Genomic DNA, 6852 nt, shown 5'->3' with positions numbered 1-6852 from the left:
TGTCCAGGAGGGCTGAGGGCTCTCCCGCATGCAGCAACCCCCTGGCTGCGCTTCCGCTCCATCCCTTCCATCTCCTCCCCCTCCTGTTTCTCCTCCTCCTCTCTCCTTCCCCCACCCACGTGTTCTCTGTTCCCACCTGGACCTTTCCTTCCCACTCTCTTCTGCTTGGGAACCAAAGTTCTGAGTCCCTGAATTTATACTTTGTTTCCTGAATTGACCATAAAGCCCAGATAAACGTTCCTGAATGTACTGGAGAAGGTACAAAGAGAGGGCTGGGAACAGAGAATGTTCCTCTGGAGTCTCTAAGCTGTAAGGCAAAGGCGTCGAACATGAGTAGCAACCGAAAGGGCCTTCGAATCTGTGAGCTTGTCCCTAACTGACCTGGTTTTCATTGTTTAATTCCACTTCTTAACAATCCGTGTTGTTTGACTCTCGCACCTAGACGTCTTTGGACCAAAACAGATGAGGAGTGAGATAGGAAAACCAAAACGTGCGAATGTCCTACTATGACACACACAACAAATGAACTCTGAAACCGTGATATGCAAGACAAACTGCCTAAGCTCAATGCTTTATATATTTCACGGTAACACCAGCACCTCTGCCTCAGGAGAGGGTAGAGTCTGGCTATGGCATGTAATTGAGGAAAAGGGAATTGGCTTCTCAAATCAGACGTAATATTAAGTGATGTTCATACCGTAAGAGATTCACTCCTCCACTTGAGAATGATGTCAATATTTCAGACACGATGGTCTGTGGAATTGGAGTAAGAGGTTATTTGACCCAGAGAAACGGGTAATAGGCAACACAGGGTGAGCAACGAAGATGACTGGGATGCAGGAATGTCAGTGGCATTTAGAGGAGAGCACCGTAGTCGGCAGGATTCAAACCCATGTGGAGGAGACCCCAATGGGATGGCTGCAACTGCCTACTGATGCAACTTCCTTGTTGCTGATTGTGTGGGTACAGCAAGCGGCGTGCTACCTAACACAAAATTAGGCACCGAAACCTTGTTCCCTGTAATGTGACGCTGCACTATAATGTGATATAGTGAAAGATGTTCAGGTGTGTCATTATTCGGCCTGATAACAAGATTGGCCATGTCCATTTGGGGCTTCTCTCTCTCGGATGAAATGTCATCTATAGCAAATCAAAATGCAGCAGAGGAAGGTGGAGTACAAAGAACCATCCTGAGACCAGAGGTTTGAACTTTCTAGGCCCTTAGAACCCCAGGCCCCAGTCACCGCTGACGCCTGTTTCCAGGTGTTTGTCAGAGCCGAAGGGCCATAGCCTCAGCCCTGCAAATGGGACTGGAAAGTGGCCGAAAGAATTTGAGGGCATCAGAAACTTCAGTCGTTCACATTTATTTTCAGCACTAAACACTAAGAGAGGAATATCTTCGATGACCTAAGCCTGCTTTGCCCCTTCCCTGCACTAAACACTAAGAGAGGAATATCTTCGATGACCCCCTTCCCCGCCTTAAAAGGACCGACCGGCTGAAACCCGACCTGAATGCAGCTGTAGGTGAGAGGACGGGTAGGATCCGAGAACTGAAGAAAAAGATGCCTCAGGAAAAGCTCTGCTCTCTACCTTAACTCGTACCTTGGCTTCAGTTATGAAAGCAACTTTGACCTAATTTACGAGACCACGATTAATGAAGCATTCGGCCACGATTAAGAGATCATTTTACTTTAGCAGTATGCTTACTGTCATAACGGCCATCTGCTCCTCAGCTCTGCCCCCGGGTTGAACAATCCACTCTTGCCATGTCCCCACCGTGTGCTACTGTGTCTCCACGTCTCCTGCCGCGTTTTCAACTGGGATGGACAGTCCTGGACACCTGTGTCCCCTCTGGACACAGGCGAGGAGTCCGGGACGCTCACAGTGCTGCCCGTGATAAAGCCAAGCCGAAGATTTCTCAAACAAATCCCGTTTTGAGACACTGGAGTTTCGTGTCGCGCATCACCCTCGGGTCCCCACGAGGCGGAGCGTTTCCAGGACACAGAGGGCTGTCCCCGGCGGTGCCACAAATGGCGAGGGAAGAGGCTGGCCACAGAATCTTCTGGGTCTCCTGCAGCAGCGCTGCAGAGAAGGGCCGACTGCCATCTCCGCCCCCGGATCCCGACTTGCTGTGGGGTTTGGCACCAGGGGGAGGGGCGCTGCCCTGGCTGCAGAGAGCTAGAGGCTGGACGCGGCTCTTCGCTGCAGACGAGGACGACTGGACTGCGGCATGAGGGCTCCTGCCACCGGCAGCGGGGTTCCATGGTGTAATGGTTAGCACTCTGGACTCTGAATCCAGCGATCCGAGTTCAAATCTCGGTGGGACCTAGTCATTTTACCCTTTTTTCATTCCATCCTATCCTCCTTTGGGGGGGTGGTTGGCCTGGAATCCATGGTCCGAGCGAACTGAGAGTGGGACCTAGAAGGGGAAGGGACACGGACCCCCTGCTGACCACCCCGTGCTCCCTCCCCGACTCAGCAGCGACCTGCGACAGCCTAGGATTCTGACTTGAGTTGAACTTTTCCTTTGATTGCTGCTTTATAAAATGTACTGAACTCGCTTCGCAAAGGAGCGAAAAGATCCAACAAAACTGAGAGAAGAAACGTTCTCAGGGACATGCCTTTCTACCCTGCAGGTGAGACTTTGCGGTGCCTGTTAGGGACCATGACTGGAATTCATAGGCCATTCAAGCTCTGCTGAGAAGTGGCTTCTGAAACCCACTCCTACTCTAAATAAGAGCTTCTGGAACTCTCTCGGGTATTTGGACTAGTGCAAGAAAGGTTGCGTGCTGTAGTCCTCATGCACGGGCCACGGCTAAATAGAAGTGTTTCTCGTTTCTTCTATCAGTGCAGAATCTTCCATTATATGGGTGTTTCGAAGTTTATTTAAAAAGTTAAAAATGGATGCCAATTCACATTTTTCAGATCATCGCCTCAACACCCAATTCTTAGAAGTCTTAGAGTCTGTGTCAGTTGTCAAGTGAATCTCATGAGTCCCTATCAGATACTGACAACAGAAATCTGGCTTCTTGGAATGTCTCCTGTTTAGCCTCAGTCCATCAATCCATCAGAATAATGTCTCCCAGTTCTGGGAGTGAAATGTTGCTTGCCAGGTTGGTGAAGTAGCATGATAGCCATTTCTATGACATCAAATAAGAGACATTTACTGCAAATATATAGTGATGTATGACTTCCGCTCATAAGGAGAGCTAATTTCAGCACAACTAGTGTTTTATTTCAGTGTGTTACATTGTGGCTGAGTGATCAACCTTGTGAACCGGGACTCCTGGGGAATGACATCTACTTGGATCGAGTTCTGCCCCTATAAGTCTTTTGGTTTGGGGGGAAGTTTTCTGATTTTATACTAAAATCCAAGGACTTGTGGTCCATGGGAATAAGGGGTGTTAGTAGCCAACTTGCTACAACAGCATAATGTTCATCGAAGTGGTCTCAGACTAAGAAACAATTACAACAAATACACTTTCTGGTGGAGTACTTCACATTTTGAAGACAGCTGAAGTTTTCCTGGCCTACATATGCTAATAAGTTCCTCATATGCTAATAAGTTCCACATATGCTATGTAGTCATGGCTGATTGGTTAAGGCGATGGACTAGAAATCCATTGGGGTCTCCCCGCGCAGGTTCCAATCCTGCCGACTACGGCACCCCCGCCCTCCTTAGAAGGATAATTTACTGACACTTTACCCCTGAGAATCTGCTAGCAAGTTGGTTATTTCCCAACCTGACTAATCAGTCTCTCGCTTTTACATGCTGGTGTGTTACATATCTGCTTTTGTTACTTCCTCAAAAATCATTCGACCATGGTCCTAATGCTGTTTCCCTTCCCTCCCAAAGAGAGTCCAGGCTTTGCCTGATGCCTTTGCATGTCTGCAGTCAAAACCCTGCCTGCTTTGAAGGCGTCCTTTCCCAGAGAAGGGGAAGGAATCGTGCCCTTCTCAGGACTCTTTTCCAGTCATATGGAAAGGGAAATTCGATCCAGGAAAGCTTGGATCATATACAGTGAAAGCCAAGACTCACAGCTGTGCTCGCCAAGTTGAGAATCCAAACTGGGTATAAATAAGCAAACCACCACAATTGAAGACTTTGAGGAAAGCCATTTTCTTTGTAATCCAATAAAAAGGGGTCGACAACATCACATTGGCTGGGCTCATTTGTCCTGGGGGCCAGGACAACAGTGAAGAGAAAGGGACTGAAAACGAGGCAAGATTTTCACTCCTTCTGGGCACTGTCCAGACACAAAATCTCATTGTATGATTAACAAGTGTGGGCTAAGGTAGTAAAGGGATGCTACTAACCACATGTGAGTGCCTTTCTAGGACCTCCCAGGAGAGTTGAGTCCATGCCTGGACAGCTTTGTCCGTGCAGCTGGTCCTCACCTCACTTGTGGAGATCAGTGCTGAGTTGTCATACTTTAGTGAGCCTCGTCCAAGAATGCTTCTAATAATTTTTGGTAAACAAAGTGCTTTCCCTTGCCATGGATTAAATCGGCAGCTCCCACCCTCTTTACTGTGTGTCTTCAGAGGTATGATGTATAATAAAAAGCCTTGAGTTGCAAAGTTGTGTGGGTCAGTGATGCTAGGCAGTGTCAAGTCCTCTTTGCTGAGAAGTGCCAGTGGGGTGAGTTTGACTGGGCTCTAGCAAGACTTGGGCTTCTGGAGGCTGAACTGGATCTTTCTTTGCAAAACTCATTATCTCTCATCTCATCTCCTCCCACATCCAGCATGCTGGTTGCTTTGACTCTGAGAAACTAGTAGAATTCTAGAATGTCAAAGCTAATGAAATGTTAAGGCTCTTCTGTGGTTACAATTCTTAGTTTTAGAGTTGAGGAAAGTGACCTATGTAACACTGATGTACAGAATTTAAAAATTAAAAAATTGTCCAAAAGGATACTTTAGAGAAGAATGTTGATAGTACAAACATCTCGTTCTGGATGCTTCCTTCTGGAGGTGCCACAGAGGATAAGGCTCAGTTTCTGGGGCTGGAGCCGAGACGCTGGGCAAGACTGATCAGCACAGAATTTCACATCGTGGAGAATCAGCATGTGATTGGGTTTCTGAATACTGCCATTGGGACTTAGAGAATACCAATGGGGATTCAGTACTCACATGTGGCGAGTGGCTAAACTATTGGACATCACAGATCTAGATTGTGTAGAGACCATAAAACTGAGTTGGTAGAAGATTGAAACCAAGGGACAGTTACTCTGGAAACAACTGGCTACAGTCCAAGACACAAGAGTCCTTGACGCACACTTCAGGACTAGTGCCGCTGTGACACCCAGTGGCTAAACTCGCTATTTCAGTGTGCTCTTCCTCCACACCTTTAGTGTCAGGAAAGTCCGCTGAGTGTTGCTCGCACCTGTCCCTGCAGTGGACAGTCCTGCCCCAGCGCGGTGGACGGTCCTGTCCGCGCATCAGAAGCCCCTTCTGTTTCAGCACCGTGGACAGGGACTATTTCTAGGACGTCGGAGGCCAGGAAGTCGATGCGCCCTTTTCACCCGTCAGCATCTCTCCCTCTCCCTCTCCCCCTCCCTCTCCCCCTCTCTCTCCCCCTCCCCCCCTTCAAGGATTACCATACATCTGAGGGAACTCTCCCTCTCCCTCTCCCTCTCTCTCTTCCTCTCCCTCACTCTCTCTGTCTCACATGTCTATAATACTTCACATTTTACGAAATATCCTCATTTATATGCATGGCTTCATTTAATCCTCACATCGCAAATGAGAAATACGGGGGGCTAAGAGAAGTCCCCAAGTTGCCCAGCCCCTAAGTATTAGATTTAGAGCAGCAGCCTGGATATCTCAGCTGATGCTCATTGCTCTTTGCTCGTGAACACTACTTATGCCTTCAGCATCATTTCTAAATGCCCACAGAAGTGAAATGAACAAGTTGATGGAACGTGAGTGCCCACGTTTTCCTCATACTGAAAGGTTTTTTTTAATTCCTAAGACCTATGCAAAACAGCACAAAAACAATGAAAAGGGGAAGCTTCTACAAAGAATGTAATGAGTGAAGAAATAATAGTGGTCACTCACTTTAGCTGGAAAAGAGGGATATTTGGTATTTTGTGGGTGGCACATGGACCAAATAAACATTGCAATGAAAATATCATTATGAATTCCCCCCAATATTTACTCTGATATGTTAAATCTATAGATTTTTAAAATGTAATAATGAGTCTTATTTGCCCTTTTACTAAGAGTCACCAAATTTAAAATTTCCACATTTGATTTCTTTACAACATATATATATAAACTGGGTTCAGAGGTGGGGGGACAGAAAATATGAAGCTTGAGGTCATGGATAGAAGCAGAATTTGCTATTGACTGTACTTTCTCCAATACCATTACAATTATTTATTCCTCATGTTTGAAATATTTAACAATTTTAAACATTCTTTTTAATGTGCACAGAAAACAATGTTTGCATGAGTCAATTATTGGTTTCCATTAGAACTGGTTTTTTATTCATAGCATAGTTCAGGGGTTTTTCCATCTTCCTCCAGTATTTATTTTCCTCTTTATAATAAATTCCATTAGACCAGAACAAAATTCTATTTCTTCCTCCTCACAGATGCAGGTATGTCGAGACTTGAGGAACTCACAGAAGATGGCAGTGTCAAAATCAATTTCAGTCATTTAGGTGGACAATTTTCCCAGAGGAGAAGGTAAGAAAAAAGAGAGGTTCCACCGAGACTTGAACTCGGATCGCTGGATTCAGAGTCCAGAGTGCTAACCATTACACCATGGAACCTCACATGTGCCTTTGTGCTTATCAAATATGAATTATATGAACTCTGCTGACAGCATTTCATCTAGCTTATCAATCAAAAA

At 46.2% G+C, this 6852-nt stretch overlaps 3 non-coding genes across 3 annotated transcripts; 2 read left to right on the top strand and 1 right to left on the bottom strand.

The window, feature by feature from the left end:
* The first annotated feature begins 2256 nt into the window (after positions 1-2256).
* TRNAQ-CUG lies at positions 2257-2328 on the top strand. The gene has a single exon. It is a non-coding gene; the product is annotated as a tRNA-Gln (tRNA).
* Positions 2329-3581: 1253 nt separating this feature from the next.
* Positions 3582-3663, top strand: TRNAS-AGA. Its single transcript has one exon. It is a non-coding gene; the product is annotated as a tRNA-Ser (tRNA).
* A 3037-nt stretch (positions 3664-6700) lies between these two features.
* On the bottom strand, positions 6701-6772 carry TRNAQ-CUG. Its single transcript has one exon. It is a non-coding gene; the product is annotated as a tRNA-Gln (tRNA).
* Positions 6773-6852: the final 80 nt, after the last annotated feature.

This window comes from Pteropus alecto, unplaced genomic scaffold, assembly GCF_000325575.1.
Source record: "Pteropus alecto unplaced genomic scaffold, ASM32557v1 scaffold49, whole genome shotgun sequence".
Taxonomy (NCBI): Eukaryota; Metazoa; Chordata; class Mammalia; order Chiroptera; family Pteropodidae; genus Pteropus; species Pteropus alecto.
This window is presented reverse-complemented; position numbering and strand designations above follow the sequence as displayed.